The 18,376-nt window shown below is 38.0% G+C and overlaps 1 protein-coding gene across 1 annotated transcript in view; it reads right to left on the bottom strand.

Moving 5' to 3' along the window:
- The window catches only part of LOC126184312 (ERI1 exoribonuclease 3-like), a 117,131-nt gene that overhangs the window by 98,367 nt on the left and 388 nt on the right, over positions 1-18,376 (bottom strand). The window lies entirely within an intron of this gene.

Below are 18,376 nucleotides of genomic sequence, written 5' to 3'. Positions count from 1 at the left end.
TACTTAAACCTAACTAACCTAAGGACATCACACACATCCATGCCCGAGGCAGGATTCGAACCCGCGACAGTAGCAGTAGCGCGGTTCCGGACTGAAGCGCCTAGAACCGCTCGACCACCACGGCCGGCATTCCATGTTATCCTACTACTTCTTTTCCTCTTCTTGTTATCGAATTCCAGTCCCCCATCATAATCAAATTTTCTTCTCCCTGAAGTTTCTGAATAATTTCCTTTCTCTCATCATACACCACTCTGATCTCTTCATTATCTGCAGAGCTATAAGGTGTATAAACTTGTGCTACAGTGGTAGGTATTGGCTTCATGTCTGTCTTGGCTATGATAATGCATTCACTATGCTGTTGATATCTTACTCACATTACTATTATCTTCTTATTCATTACTAGTTGAGAAACCTGGCATTGCCCACATATTTATTTATAGCTGTGTCAAAAAGTGGCTGTGTGGGACTTATTTTTGACTTACAAAAGCTTCTTTATTTACAACCTTTGAAGTAGTATGATTGGAGATATGAACACAGAGCTTGTTTGCTTCACTAACTTGGGAGAGAGCCATGTACCGATGACCATGTAAAAGGAACTGACGCTAAGGTCCATCAGAAATTGTACATGTTTACAGCGAAATAATAAACTGTTAGGAAAAAGTGGGATTCAGGGCATAAAAACTCACTAGCCTGTGCCACTTCCCATCAAAATTTTTGCTTCTATGATGTTACATTGGAGAGAAGTAACTTTAAGCCTCTGTGAGTGAAGGGTTCTGAGGAGCAAGATAATTCATGATGCTCTCGATAAGTTACGCCACGCCTAATGTTCAGAAGGACTTTCCAAAGAGTGAGTTAAAGGTTGATCTTCTTCAGCCACATAAAGTCTCGCTGTTAGTTTGTAATTGTAAAAATAAGATTGAGGTCTTTTAATTCTGTCACTGAAGCAAACTTCTGGAAACATATCTGTCACCAAGTTTAAGGCTGGTTGGCTGACCTGGGGGAGGGGACCAAACACAGAGGTCATTGGTCTCATTGGATTAGGGAAGGAAGTCATCCATGTCCTTTCAAAGGAACCATCCTGGCATTCGCCTAAGCTTCCTTATTTACAACCTTTGAAGTAGTATGATTGGAGACATGAACACAGAACTTGTTTGCTTCACTAGCTTGGGAGAGAGCCATGTACAGATGACCATGTAAAAGGAACTGACACTAAGCAATTTACGGAATCACGGGAAACCTAAATCAGGGTCGTCAGACACAGATTTGAATAATCGTCATCCTGAATGCACGTCCAGTGTGCTAACCACTGCACCACCTCACCTGATAACCAAGTTTTTTTTCTATTTAAAAAAATATAAATAAATAAAAATAAAAGCTAGCCATCTATTGGGTCTTTGGTGTACTAAGAAACTAACAGCACCATGTATTGGTTCTCTTTGGTGTACTATGCAAGTTACTTGACTACGATATACAGATTTACTGATTTCGTTTTGCGTATTAAAAACTTAACGAGACTGCTTTGTTCCTTTTGATACATTTTATTTATATTTTTTGCTAGGAAAAGCGAATGTATTAAGTTTGCTTTGTGATTTGGGTTCACATTTGTTACATTTTTATTTTGTTATGTTTACAAATAAAAATGTCTAGAAAACAGTCATGTCTTTCTGAATACACCTGAAAGGCTAAAGACTGAGGACTATGTGGTCGCAAGAATCGAATAAAGATCATGAGACAAAAATTTCCATGATTAAACATCTGAACATCTAACAGGAGAACATTCCCAAGTGTCAATAAATGATCCTGATGAAATCTGGCGGCTGTGCAGGGGGGCAAAAATAGTGCGAGATATGTTTTTTTTTATTGGGGCTGAAGTTCACTTTTAAGGGGTAAAATACTCCCTGAAATGTAATTTGGCAGTTTAGGTTTAGAGGCAATACCTTCAAAACCATTATATATAAAAAATGTTTTCATATAAAAGTTGATATAATTAATGTTCTTGAAAACAGTATAATCAACTTTTGTAATAACTTGAAATTTTGCAAAATATCTCACCACCATTAATTTTGAAAAGCAAAAACCTTTTTACAGCATAAATTAAAGAAGATTTCAATGCACATGCATCCCTGTGTAATAAAACTGGATCCTGAAATACCATTTTCGGCAAACAAGATATACATAAAGTGCTGTCAGAGAATGTTCAGCATACCTAATTAAAATATTGATTCTACTTATTTATTTTACTTACATTTGCTTGCATTTTAAATTGCTATTTTATGTTCATGGTTTTTTTGTTCCTTAGTCTAATGTTTCATACGTTATTTTTTTAACTGAAAATAACAAGTTCTCCAACCGAACAGGCCTCACATGGCCCAACAGCACCAACTGACCGCCATGTCATCCTCAGCCTACAGGCGACACATGATGCCTGATATGGAGGGGCATGTGGTCAGCACACTGCTTGCCTGGCGATTATGTTTTTGTGACTGGAGCCTCTACTTCTCAAGCAAATGGCTCCTCAGTTGACCTCACAAGGGCTGAGTGCTCCTCACTTGCCAACAGTGCCCTGCAGATCTGGATGCTAGCCAAACCTAACAGCACTTAACTTCGGTGATCTGATGGGAGCTGTGGCAAGGCCATTGGCAAAAATAGTAATTTATTATTTTGATAGAAAATAATTACAATAATGATAATCTGTAAAGGAATGCTTAAGACACAACATTTTTTACACCACGCACATAAAATGAATGAAATATCTTTACATAACATACTCGAGAGAGAAGACAATATAAAACACAATTGAGCAAGATATCAAATTGTTGCAGGTGATCCTCTGAATATCCTCATTTGTATAAGGTATATTTCAGTACATTGGTGCACCTTGGTGAAGAGAACTGATTATGTACTAGTGACTGCAGCTTGACTGTATTGTCTCTCAAGTGTAGGTTGATATTACAAGCATTCAACAACACTAGATCTGAAAATCTTCTCACAAAGTTCTTCCAACATCGAAAGCCATACACGTTCCACAGCTGTAATTGTGACATCAAGCCCTTTGGGATCACCAGATGTTTCTTGTTCCCTGCTTATACGATCAAAACAGTCCCCCCCCACCTGATCAGAAAGTCTGTTCTTCTTGCCATCACACTTCACAAATTCCCATTCTACCTATTTTATACCTATCCATTTCCTTTTAAAAATTATCTAACCTAACTACTTGGTAACAGGATCTAACCTACCATGCTCTGACCCATAGAGCATCACTTTTGTTTTTCCTGCTGACAACGTCCTCCTGAGAAATCCTTGTAAAGAGATGCAAATGGGGGCCACATCATTGAGACGTACAGTAGAGCTGCATGTCCTTGGGGAAATGTAATGGTATTGTGAATGGCTGAATGCAAGGGGAAACTACAGCCAACATAGAATGGCCACATTGACTAAGGTTAAACAGCTGGATCAGTCAATACTCCCAGACTGTTGCCCCTGCAACTACTGCAAATACTTCTGCCCCTCTTCACAAACCACAAGTTTGTCTGGCTGCTGCAAAGATAGTTCTCTATTGTGATCACATCTATGTCACGGCTATCTGTATTGTTGAAGCATGGAAGCCACCCTATCTCGGCAAGAGCCATGATTCATGAGGGGATGTGACTAATTATAATTGTTGGAATAACCCAAATACATAAATGATGGCCCACTTGTGAATGACATGTATGTAGAATACACTATTATTAAAATCCTGTGTAAATAAGGATCATGGATAACTATCTGTAATAAGATGGATAAGTTACATGTAAGTACACTGTAGTATCTTACTTCCGCAGAACTAATAAGAGACAAGTAGTAGTTACATCAGTTCAGACAGAAGACAGTTTCAAAAACAATGAGGCAGTTAGATTAGATACATCATCACTGGGCTATTTTGAACTGTTTAAAAGAACATAACTACATATTATCACGTTTATGAGGAATCTGGATTCCTTACTATGCTATCTGTGAGACAGAAACAAGCAGTTAACAGCCTGTGGTGACTTCAATGTAGATTTTGTAAAGGATGCTGATAGGAAAAATGATGTGGAAACCTTATTTGGATCCTACAGTTTGATCTGATCGACCTGATATTTTCTATCCGTCAACTGATGGAAAAAAGTTGGGAGTATAACAAAAGGGTGATAATGGTTTTTATAGACATAGAAAAGGCATATGACTCAGTTGACAGGGAAAGACTCTGGGAAGAACTGAAGAAGATAGATATAGAAGATGGATACATTAATGTTATAAAGACAATGTACAGAGGCCACAATTGTAGAATTAGAACACCAATGGGGATCTGTGAATACTTCGAAATAAGACAAGGACTTAAGCAAGGAAGTATTCTATCTCCTGCGCTTTTTAATGTTGTGATGGAGGGAATGAATAGGGCAGTTAAAGATATAGTAAAAGAAAAAGACAAAAAGATGATTTTCGCAGATGATATGGTAATATGGGGTGATAAAGAGGTAGATGTACAGTTACAGCTTGATGCGTGGAAGGAAATAATGAAAAGGTATGGATTAAAAATAAATAAAGATAAGAGTGAAGTAGAAAGGAATCAACAGAAATATTACCTTGAATGGAGAGCCCTTCAAAGTGATAGAAAGTTTCACTTATTTAGGGAGTGAAATATCTAGGGATAGAAGAATAACTAACGAAATTAATAGGAGGTTACAGAAGGGAGGCAATTTCTACCAAACAATAAAACATCTGATTTGGAACAATGAAGTTTCAGAAAGAGCAAAACTCCTTATGTATAAGAATTATTACATCCCTATTGTCACCTATGGTGGAGAAACATGGACAATGACAGAAAGGGACTGGAGCAGACTGCAAGCAGGGGAAATGAAATTTCTCAGAGCAGTTAAGGGAAAAACAAAAATGGACAGAGTAAGGAATGTAGAGATTAGAAAGGACCTCAAACAAAAAAGTATGAGAGAAGAAATTGAAAGAAAGAGATTAAGATGGTATGGGCATGTTAAGAGGATGCATGGGCAGAGACTCCCCAAAATTATGGAAGAACTAAAGATGGATGGGAAAAGACCTACAGGGCGCCCAAGAACACGGTGGAGAATGGGAGTGAGAATATCTGTTGAAAGGAGAGGTGCGACCTGTCAGCAAGTGGAGGAAGAAAAGTGGTCGGAGGACCGAGCCAAATGGAGAGGACTCGTCAGCACCCAGACCCGGCAGTAGCTGGAGCGGGATTCGGATATAAACTCCTGGAAATTGAAATAAGAACACCGTGAATTCATTGTCCCAGGAAGGGGAAACTTTATTGACACATTCCTGGGGTCAGATACATCACATGATCACACTGACAGAACCACAGGCACATAGACACAGGCAACAGAGCATGCACAATGGCGGCACTAGTACAGTGTATATCCACCTTTCGCAGCAATGCAGGCTGCTATTCTCCCATGGAGACGATCGTAGAGATGCTGGATGTAGTCCTGTGGAACGGCTTGCCATGCCATTTCCACCTGACGCCTCAGTTGGACCAGTGTTCGTGCTGGACGTGCAGACCGCGTGAGACGACACTTCATCCAGTCCCAAACATGCTCAATGGGGGACAGATCCAGAGATCTTGCTGGCCAGGGTAGTTGACTTACACCTTCTAGAGCACGTTGGGTGGCACGGGATACATGCGGACGTGCATTGTCCTGTTGGAACAGCAAGTTCCCTTGCCGGTCTAGGAATGGTAGAACGATGGGTTCGATGACGGTTTGGATGTACCGTGCACTATTCAGTGTCCCCTCGACGATCACCAGTGGTGTACGGCCAGTGTAGGAGATCGCTCCCCACACCATGATGCCGGGTGTTGGCCCTGTGTGCCTCGGTCGTATGCAGTCCTGATTGTGGCGCTCACCTGCACGGCGCCAAACATGCATATGACCATCATTGGCACCAAGGCAGAAGTGACTCTCATCGCTGAAGACGACACGTCTCCATTCGTCCCTCCATTCACGCCTGTCGCGACACCACTGGAGGCAGGCTGCACGATGTTGGGGCGTGAGCGGAAGACGGCCTAACGGTGTGCGGGACTGTAGCCCAGCTTCATGGAGACGGTTGCGAATGGTCCTCGCCGATACCCCAGGAGCAACAGTGTCCCTAATTTGCTGGGAAGTGGCGGTGCGGTCCCCTACGGCACTGCGTAGGATCCTATGGTCTTGGCGTGCATCCGTGCGTCGCTGCGGTCCGGTCCCAGGTCGACGGGCACATGCACCTTCCGCCGACCACTGGCGACAACATCGATGTACTGTGGAGACCTCACGCCCCACGTGTTGAGCAATTCGGCGGTACGTCCACCCGGCCTCCCGCATGCCCACTATACGCCCTCGCTCAAAGTCCGTCAACTGCACATACGGTTCACGTTCACACTGTCGCGGCATGCTACCAGTGTTAAAGACTGCGATGGAGCTCCGTATGCCACGGCAAACTGGCTGACACTGACGGCGGCGGTGCACAAATGCTGCGCAGCTAGCGCCATTCGACGGCCAACACCGCGGTTCCTGGTGTGTCCGCTGTGCCATGCGTGTGATCATTGCTTGTACAGCCCTCTCGCAGTGTCCGGAGCAAGTATGGTGGGTCTGACACACCGGTGTCAATGTGTTCTTTTTTCCATTTCCAGGAGTGTAGATAGATAGATAGATAGTTTGATCTCAATAATTAACTTTTCAACACAGGTGGGTCAAGACAATAGGATCTTAACTGATAATATTTTCTTTGGAGAACGTCAAAGCAAGAAACCAACTGTGTACCCAGTCACAAATGCTCCCTCTGATCATATTACACAGTTTGGATAAATAAGATACTGTGTTTAAGTATTGATACTCCTTAGTAAAAATCAGTTAGAATAATTAATGACTCCACCACAAATTTTTGTACAAATAGTGTACAAGAGAAGGCCTGGGATGAAATTTATAACGAACCAAATGCTAACATAAAACTTAACCTGTTCCATGACAAATTCATATTATCATTTGAAAAATAGCTTACCACATAAGTTAACCAGAAAGGGCATTAAACAACTATAAAAAACCATGGATCATTAGAGGGATTAAAGTATCTTGAGAAAGGAAAAGGGAAATACATCAGTTGGCAAGAACAAGCAGAGCGCCTGCAGTTGTAGCACACTACAAAAACTACTCGGAATTACTAAAAATCAAGGAACAAGCACATGATGTCAGGAATCAGTAATTATCTCAACAGACTTAAAGTTATATGGAATGTAGTGCAATGAGAGACAGGACAACCAGCCATAGAAGAGCATAATCATTGCTACTGAACTGAATGTAAGGGCTATAAATGATGAGTCACAAGTTGCAAATATATTTAATAATCATTTCTTAAATATAGTGGAAAGTATATGGACAAGAAGTTCAAGAGAAAAGTCACAGCAGTATGTTGAAAAACAGCTCTCATAAAATTCAGCCATATGAATGTCTCCCCAACTTCTATTGAAATTAAGGAAATTATATATTCTCTCAAAAATTAAAGCTCATCTGGATTTGACAGTATTTCCAATAGGGTACTAAAGATTTGTCCCCATATAATATGCCCTGTCTTATCTGAAATACGTAATGTATCACTAACTCAAGATATTTTTTTTTCAGACAGAATGAAATAGGCTGTTGTTAACCCCTCCTCCCTTCTTTTAAAAAAGGTGATACGAGAGGTGGCAATACCTACTGGCCTGTTCCACTACTAACAACATTTTCCAAAATTTTTGAAAAAAATGATGTAGTCTAGAATAGTATCTCACCTGAGCAACAACAATATCCTCAGTAATTCAGAGTTTGGATTTCGGGAGAGCTGATCTACTGAGAATGCAATTAACATGTCCGCTCACCAAAGCATTAAATAACAAAACAACACTGGTTGTTATTTTTTGCGACCTATCCTTGGCACCTGACTGTGAGAATCACAATATCCTTCGAGATAAACTGAGGTTTTTTAGGGCTGATGGTATAGCCAACCAACGGATGTCATATCTAACCAAAAGAATGTAGAAAGCTGTACCTGGTAATTCAAAAAATTTAGTCTGGGGACATTATCATGGCTGGGGAGAAACCATACATGGCTCAATTCAATTGTAGGTCTGCTACTGTTCCTCACATATGAAGTAAGCAAAATTAACTTATTTTTGCAGATGATGCTAATATTGTAATCAATCTCAGCAAGGTTAGAGCAAAGTCTACAAAGAAGCCATGGATTACTCGAGGAATAGGGGTATCTTGTAAAACAAAAAGAAAACTGTATCTGTCAATCTGAAACATTTCCAATGTTGATGCTATAGCACATTATAAGATGTGGGGTATAGTGAAGGAGGAGACCGGTAGAACCAGACATGAAGAGGAACAAATAGCATTAAGAGTAAATGATACATTGGTGACAGATGTGTATAGTGTTGCAGAACTTTTTAACAAACATTTTATAACTGTTACTGAAAAGATGGGGTTGTCAGGTTCGGTAGATGCAGCTATGGATTACCTTAGACCAGACATTTCAAGTAACTTCCATAATATGAATTTGACCCTCACTACCCCAACAGAAATAATGTCCATCATAAAATCTTTAAAATCAAAAACATCTAGTGGGTATGATGAAATATCAACAAAGTTAATTAAAGAATGTGATTCTGAGCTAAGTAACATATTAAGCTATCTGTGTAACCAGTCGTTTATCAGTGGAATATTTCCTGAATGGCTGAAATATGCTGAAGTTAAGCCACTGTTTAAGAAGGGAGATAAAGAAATAGCATCAAATTTCCGTCCAATTTCACTGTTACCAGCATTCTCAAAAATTTTCGAAAAAGTAATGTACAGTCGTCTTTATAACCATCTCATCTGAAACAACATACTGTCAAAGTCACAGTTTGGATTTCTAAAAGGTTCTGATATTAAGAAGGCTATCTTCACTTACAGTGAAAATGTGCTTAATTCATTAGACAAAAAATTGCAGGCAACTGGTATATTTTGTGATCTGTCAAAGGCATTTGACTGTGTAAATCACAATATCCTTTTAAGTAAACTAGAATATTATAGTGTAACAGGAAATGCTGCAAAATGGTTCAAATCTTATATCTCTGGCAGGAAACAAAGGGTGTTATTAGGAAAGAGACATGTATCAAGCTATCAGGCATCATCCAACTGGGAACTAATTACATGTGGGGTCCCACAAGGTTCCATTTTGGGGCCCTTACTTTTTCTTGTGTATATCAATGACCTTTCATCAGTAACATTACCAGATGCCAAGTTTGTTTTGTTTGCCGATGATACAAACATTGCAATAAATAGCAAATCAAGTGTAGTCTTAGAAAGATCAGCCAATAAAATATTTGTGGACATTAATCACTGGTTCCTAGCCAATTCTTTGTCACTAAACTTTGAAAAAACACACTACATGCAGTTCAGAACTTGTAAGGGGTGTCCCAAGAGTATATGTCTAACATACGATGACAAGAAGATAGAAGAAGTGGACAGTGTTAAATTCTTGGGATTACAGCTTGATAATAAATTCAACTGGGAGGAGCACACCACAGAACTGCTGAAGCGTCTTAACAAATCTCTGTTTGCAATGCGAATTTTGTCAGACGTAGGGGATATAAAAATGAAAAAGCTGGCATACTAAGCTTACTTTCATTCCATAATGTCATATGGGATTATTTTTTGGGGTAATTCATCAAGCCAAGCTAAAGTTTTCCGGGCACAAAAACGTGCAGTAAGAATTATATGTGGTGTGAACTCAAGAACATCCTGCAGAAGCCTGTTTAGGGAACTAGGGATACTAACTACAGCTTCCCAATATATTTATTCCTTAATGAAATTTGTCATTAAAAATATATCACTTTTTCAAACCAACAGCTCAATTCATGGAATCAATACTAGAAATAAGAATAATCTTCACAAGGATTTAAAGTCACTTAGTCTTGTACAAAAAGGTGTGCATTATTCAGGAACACACATTTTCAATAACTTGCCAGCAGCCATAAAAAGCTTAACAACCAATGAAATTCAGTTTAAGAGAAGCCTGAAGGATTTATTGGTGGCCAACTCCTTCTACTCCATTGATGAATTTCTTAGTAAAACCAACTGATTTGTATATAAGTACAACATAACTTCTGCACAATTTCAGTGCAGTAATGTGTTCACTGAAAATTTGTGTGTGTGTGTGTGTGTGTGTGTGTGTGTGTGTGTGTGTGTGTGTGTGTGTAAGTATAATCTAACTTCTGCACCATTTCAGTGCAGTAATGTGTTCATTGTAAATAAGTATTACAGTAGTTGTATTACATGTTTATTACCTTATAAATAAATAAAAAACTTTTTTATTTTAAATTCAGTGCATTAGTATTTGTAAAATGACTCTTAGTGTTCATTAAAAAATGACGATCATTCCACTTGGGACCTGTGGAATGGTACATTAGCTTATTTGTTTTAGTTGTAAATATTTGTCATGTATTGTTGTTTTTCTGACATGTTCCACATCCTGGAGGACCTCCTCACTATGGATCAATTGGAATGAAAGTAAATCTAATCTAATCTAATCTAAACATACAGCAACCAAAGATTAGATTAGATTAATACTTGTTCCATAGATAATGAATACGACACTTCGTAATGATGTGGAACGTGTCAGGTTAATAAAAGATGTCTGTACACGATATTACATTACACAAAATATTGCATGACACTAATGTTTAAGTTGGTTCTTTTTTTTCCCCTCCATTAATTTATATCTAAAAATTCAGCCACTGAGTAGAAGGAGTTGTCATCTAGAAATTCTTTTAATTTATTTTTAAATGTTGGTTGGCTATCTGTCAGGCTTTTGATGCTGTTTGGTAGGTGACCAAAGACTTTTGTGGCAGCATAATTAACCCCTTTCTGTGCCAAAGTCAGATTTAACCCTGCATAGTGAAGATCATCCTTTCTCCTGGTGTTATAGCTATAAACACTGCTATTACTTTTGAACTGGGTTGGATTATTAACAACAAATTTCATAAGTGAATATATATACTGTGAGGTTACTGTGAGGATCCCTAGATCCTTAAATAGATGTCTGCAGGACGACCGTGGGTGGGCTCCAGCAATTATTCTGATTACACGTTTTTGAGCAATGAATACTTTTCTACTCAACGATGAATTACCCCAGAATATGATGCCATACGAAAGCAGTGAATGAAAGTAGGCATAGTAAGCTAATTTACTGAGATTCTTATCACCAAAATTTGCAATAATCCTAATAGCATATGTAGCTGAACTCAGACGTTTCAGCAGACCATCAATGTGTTGCTTCCAGTTTAACCTCTCATCAACGGACACACCTAAAAATTTTGAAAATTCTACCTTAGCTACAGACTTCTGTTCAAAGTCTATATTTATTACTGGAGTTGTGCCATTTACTGTACGGAACTGTATATACTGTGCTTTACCAAAATTTAAAGAGAGTCCATTTGCTGAGAACCACTTAATAATTTTGTGAAAAACATCATTTACAATTACATCACTTAGTTCTTGGTTTTTGGATGTTATTACTATACTTGTATCATCAGCAAAAAGAACTAACTTTGCATGTTCATCAATGTGGAATGGTAAGTCATTCATGTATATCAAGAACAGTAAAGGACCTAAGACTGAACCCTGTGGGACCACGTACTTGATAGCCCCCCAGTTTGAGGAATCAGCTGTTGTTTTAACATTACATGAACCACTTGTTTCAACTTTCTGCATTCTTCCAGTTAAGTATGAATTAAACCATTTGTGCACTGCCCCCCTCAAACCATAATGATTTAGCTTATCTAAAAGAATTCCATGATTTACACAATCAAAGGCCTTTGAGAGATCACAAAAAATACCAATGGGTGATGTCCGGTTATTCAGAGCATTTAATATTTGATCAGTGAAAGCGTATATAGCATTTTCTGTTGAAAAGCCTTTCTGAAAACCAAACTGACATTTTGTTAGTACTTTATTTTTACAAATATGGGAGGCTACTCTGGATTACATTACTTTCTCAAAAATTTTTGATAGATATGTCAGAAGAGAGATTGGGCGATAGTTGTTGACATCCAACGTATCCCCGTTTTTATGCAATGGTTTTACAATGGCATATTTCAGTCTATCAGGGAAAACACCCTGCTCCAAAGAGCTATTACATACGTGGCTGAGAATCCTACTTATCTGTGGGGAACAAGCTTTAAGTACCTTGCTGGAAATGCCATCAATTCCGTAAGAGCTTTTACTTTTCAGTGAGTTTATTATTTTACTGATTTCAGAGGGAGAGGTTGGTGGAAATACAGTTGTTTCAAACTGCACAGGTATGGCCTCTTCTATTAGTAGCCTTGCCTCTTCTAGTGAAGATCTAAATCCTATTTTCTCCACAACATTTAAAAAATGATTATTGAAAATATTTTCAATTTCTGATTGTTTGTTAGTACACTTGTCATTCAGTTTTATGGCACTAAAGTCTTCCTGTGCTCTTGGTTGTCCTATTTCCCTTTCAATAATATTCCAAATTGCTTTAATTTTATTATCAGAGTTACTGATCTCAGACATGATACACATGCTTCTGGACTTTTTAATAACTTTTCTTAGTACCGCACAATAGTTTTTATAATATTGAACAATTTAGGGGTCAGTACTCCCTCTTGCTGTTAGATACAGTTCTATTTTATGGTTGCAAGATCTTCTTATTCCTTTAGTTAGCCAAGGTTTTTTATATGTTTTCTTGGAATTATGTTTAACTATTTCCTTGGGAAAACAATTTTCAAATACCCTTAAAAATGTATCGTGAAATAAGAAATGGTAAAACAATGTTGTTGAAAGTATCACCAAGTCATTTCCTATGATGGTCTCACCCTCCATTTTAAAAAGAGAAAATATATTCAGTTTTGCATATCTAGGGCTGCTACATAAAAGATAACTATAACACATGGTGAGGAAATAATAAGTAGCATGGAAACTTCAAAATTCTTGTGTGTCTACACTGATGAGAATTTAAACTGGACAAAGCACATATTGGAACTCCTAAAACAACTTAGTTCAATATTTGCACATAAAATAATTGCAAATCTGGGGGCAGACAAATCAATAAGTTCACATATTTTCGTTCAGTAATGTCATATGGACTAATGTACTTGGGTAACTCACTCTTAAGAAAGAAAATATTCATTGCTCAAAAACAAGCTGTAAGAATAAGATGTGCTGCTCACCTACGTTCAACTTTTAGACATCTGTTTAAGGAGTTGGACACTCTGACTGCTGCTTCTCAGTAGATTTATTTCCTCATTAACTTTGTTGTAAATAATCCACTGCAGTTCAAAAGGAACAATGAAGTATATAATTACAATACCAGAAGGAAAAATGACATTCATTATGTCACATTAAGATTGTCTTTTGCACAAAAAGGGGCGCACAAAAATAAATAAATAAATAAATTATCCAGTGACATAAAATGTCTGACAAATAGCAAAGTAAAATTTAACAACAATCTGGAAAGGTTTCTCCTTGACAACTCCTTATATTCCGTAGAAGGATTTCTATTATTGCCATGTGTAAAAGGTGGTGGATAGGAATCACTAACTCATATCTGTAGATTTAAAAAAAATTATGAATGTTCAGTATATAGCTTTATTTACAAATCAGTATGCAGTGTGAATGTAAAATGAGTTGTTCCACATCATTACTGTTTATCGTGCAAATGTTCCGTGTAACATAAAAAACTAACATGTATGTCTAGTGTCGATGAACCACTAAATAAGTACAGTATTAGGGTAGGAATCAGGTGATCCTAGTGACTGCACCTTCTGGAGGTAGTACATGCATAGACTGTATTTCTACATTGTCCCCCAAAAGTTTATGTGATCTGTGTATGTAGCAACAGTCACATACTTGAGTTCACACACCATGCCTACATCTATCAACATGCTATGAAAAAAAGAGACCCCATTCTGTTTCTCAAAGGTGTGTGGCAGCATTCATGTCAGTGAGCTCAATTAATTTTTAGTCCATGCTGTATCATGAACTTCACATGTAAACAACTGGTAAAGCACATTCAGAGCTCAGTGGCATAACAACAAGTATTTCTTGAATAGACTATGTTGTGATGTATAAAATGATCAATGCACATGACTACTACATAATGGGTAAAAACGACGAGCGTTCTTAACAAAAAGTGCTTGCATAGGTTAACTACCTTCATCCAAAGTTTGTCAATAACATTGCAAAATAGCCTCTGTTACAATAACTAAAGCAGAAATTACTATCACTAAAAACATTATATGACCTACACAAGCTTTTTGATTGTGACACTCATTATAATCCTCATAAAAATATAAAGAAATGTATTAGTTCCCAGTCACATAGCAATAGTCACTCTGAGTTTGAAATAATCAGACATACGAAATTTCATAAGCCATTAAAGAAGAAGCAAATTATACCCATTTTGCAAATGACGAGAGCATAGGAATGTAATATCAGTACTGGAAGGACAGCTGGTAAAATATTTGGTTCAAGGAAAATGGAATTTCACTGAATTTCGCCAAGACTCACACAGAAGCTGTAATTATTTCACGGACTACATATAAAAAAATCTCATTTTAATGAAAGTTGATTTCTCTTGCAAGGAGTTCAAAATGGAATATTTCAATTAATAATACAATGAAGTTGAAATTCTGGTGGCAGTTGCTGAACTATTTATACTATGTGATCAAAAGTATCCAGGCACCTGGCTGAAAATTACTTACAAGTTCATGGCGCCCTCCTACGGTAATGCTGGAATTCACCCTTAGCCTTCATGACAGCTTCCACTCTCGCAGGCATACGTTCAATCAGGTGCTGGAAGGTTTCTTGGGGAATGGCAGCCCATTCTTCATGGAGTGCTGCACTGAGGAGAGGTATTGATGTCGGTCGGTGAGGTCTGGCATGAAGTCGGCATTCCAAAAAAAATCAAAGGTGTTCCATAGGATTTAGGTTAGGACACTGTGGAGGCCAGTCCATTACAGGGATGTTATTGTTGAGTAACTACTTCACCACAGGCCATGCATTATGAACAGGTGCTCTATTGTGTTGAAAGATGCAATCGCCATCCCCGAATTGCTCTTCAACAGTGTGAAGCAAGAAGGTGCTTAAAACATCAATGGAGGCCTGTGCTGTGATAGTGCCACTCAAAACAACAAGGGGTGCAAGCCCCCTCCGTGAAAACACGACCACACCATAACACCACTGCCTCTGAATTTTACTGTTGGCACTACACACGCTGGCAGATGACATTCACTGGGCATTCGCCATACCCACACCCTACCATCGGATCGCCACATTGTGTACCGTGATTTGTCACTCTATACAACACTTTTTCCACCGTTCAATCGTCCAATGTTTATGCTCCTTACACCAAGCAAGGCATCTTTTGGCATTTGCTGGCATGATGTGTGGCTTATGAGCAACCGCTCAACCACAAAATCCAAGTTTTCTCACCTCCCGCCTAACTGTCATAGTACTTGCAGTGTATCATGGTGCAGTTTGGAATTCCTGCATGACAGTCTGGATAGATGTCTGCCTATTACACATTACAACCCTCTTCAACTGCCGGTGGTCTCTTTTCAGTCAACAGATGCGGTCAGTCTGTACACTTTTGTGCTGTACGTGTCCCTTCACGTTTCCACTTCACTATCACATCAGAACCAGTGGATCTAGGGATGTTTAGAAGTGTGGAAATCTCACATACAGACGTATAACACAAGCGACGCCCAATGACCAGAGCATGTTTGAAGTCCATGAGTTCCGTGCACCCCATTCTGCCCTCTCAAGATGTCTGATGACTAGTGAGGTCGCTGATATGGAGTAGCTGGCAGTAGGTGGCAGCACAATTCACCTAGTATGAAAAACATATGTTTTTGGGGATGTGCGGATACTTTTGATCACATAGTGTACGACACATCATTACTATTATGACAAGATAGTTGGTGTCTGCTCTTTCTGTGGTAGAATCTTTAGATCAGAAAATATTTCTATTAACACATATATATATAAATTGTTGAGCCTAATGAAATAGTTTGTGATGATGTAAACCAAAGATTGAGAATGTTTCAAGTCTATCCATGAGACATTTCCTCATCTAGTAGAAGCAAAATTGAATTGTTGGATGTAGCATTTGAATTGTGATATCAACTTTGGACGCGAGGGCGGGTGCGGCTGAGACTGATACGGAGGCTGGGATATCATTTAAGGAGTTTATTACTAAGTTCTCAGGCATAAAAAGAACTAACATTGTATTACTGTTCAACTCAAAAATGCTGGGAAGTTCAAAAAGACTGACAGCAGTAACATACAGTGTACTGTGAGGGTGAATAGATTTTATATCCTTAACATATTAACATAGACATGGATGTAATTTGGTTCTAGGTATCCACATAGTCGTTTGTTTTGAAGCTGAATGTCAACTTGAACATTACAAAGAATTGATAATTGATACACATATCACTGATATAGAGATACATTATGCAAGTAGACTTACATTCCTGCTATTATGCATACAACTGTTTATTGTTTTCTGTATCAGATATCACTGACAATGAGTTAGACACCCAAATACCAGTTTGGCTGTTAAACATTTTAAGCCCAGTTCATGGTGTTTAGGAGACATCCTATAACAAACATTTACAAGCTGTGGAGCACATAGCGGCTGATCCAGGCGGAGGTTCGAGTCCTCCCTCGGGCATGGGTGTGTGTGTTTGTCCCTAGTATGATTTAGGTTAAGTAGTGTATAAACTTAGGGACTGATGACCTTAGCAGTTAAGTCCCATAAGATTTCACACACATTTGAACATTTGGAGCACATAGCAGTCAAGACTTTTAAAAGAGGGACTGTTTGAGGAAATTCAAGACTCACTTTTTGAACAGTTCCCTTCATTTTTTCCTGAAAATTTGACATGTGTTAGTCAGAAACAATGTATGTGCTACAAGAAGACTTTGGAGCACAGTAAAGATGGGATCAGGGATGACTGAATGCCAGTTCAATCAGAGACCACCGTTTCTCATTTTTCTGAGATGTAGAAAAGGATATTCACAGGAATATACAGTTATATTAGATGCATTATGCAGAAGAGAGCTAAAGGAAATATTAGCCTATGGACACACAATTCCTACGTAATAAGTTGGCGTTTGAAGCTTATATTTAAATAAACCTTTGCTCAAGCTGAAGAATTAAATTCTTCTTCACTCCAATTACACTTGTTCTGTTAATTTTCTAGTTTGTAACAAATCACACTGTGACAAAACTGTATGTGATTAAAAAATTCTGGTGCACTTGTAATCAACACGATTGTCACCATATGCGATTTAGTAGGATGAAAAACAGTGTCTTTTTCATATTCATAAATTGCGAGAGTTTATTTAATGACTTTGGCTACAAGTATCTTGATAGGGATTCTTAAGATTAATGTTTTTGGATATAATATAATTTATACTACTTAGTATTAAAATATTTTACAACTTCATGTAAGTGTTACTGTAATATACTTTTAAAAATGCAAATATCTGAAAACAATTTGTAATGTAATGTACTGTATCTTTACTGTCAGTTAATGACAGTTTCATTTTCATCCATCTTCTAATAAGTGTACTTCTGTAGTTACTGTCATTTTCTAGAAGATGGTCCAAGGCTACATGTTGTAATGAGATGTTAAAATTGCAAAGTGGAACAGCTCTTCTTCCCTCAACAAGACATGAAATAGACATATCAAGGCAGTGGCTGGTTACTGATTATGCAGTGTTGTTAAAGAAATAAAATGGAGAAACTGGAGACTGGCAGCTCTCAAAAAGCACCAACAAGACTTGCAAATTTGGTAACTGCTTACTATTACTTCTTTCAGATCAAATGACATCCCACTAAAATAGGATGCATTCCTATATGGGCCAAGGTGGTGGGTAGGAGTTACAGTACATCAGTTAGATGAATATTAACCTTCATCAAGACTAATATTGGTATTTACAGTATGTTCTTAAGTGATGCTCGGTGCATTAAATATTACATAACTATTATGAAATCAAGAATTAGTCTGTGTTCAGAACCATATGATACTGATTATCAGTGATACATCGATATTGTTGACTAACTTTCACGCAATCATTACCGACACCATTTTATGGGTTTGTTTATCCTACATGTGGGTGTTCCATAACAACTTAATCCTACAGAAGCTTCATTTCCTCTTGTAGCTGAAATCAATGACATTCGAAACTATTGGATCTCAGGGTGAAACACAATACAATTTTTTAATCAGGAATATTATACATTACTCGTATCTCCGTCCTGAAACGACAAACTATACGTTAAGTAATACATAATT

This window comes from Schistocerca cancellata, chromosome 4 (assembly GCF_023864275.1).
Source record: "Schistocerca cancellata isolate TAMUIC-IGC-003103 chromosome 4, iqSchCanc2.1, whole genome shotgun sequence".
NCBI lineage: Eukaryota > Metazoa > Arthropoda > Insecta > Orthoptera > Acrididae > Schistocerca > Schistocerca cancellata.
Note: the sequence above shows the minus strand (reverse complement) of the source record. Positions and strands in the feature narration are given on the sequence as shown.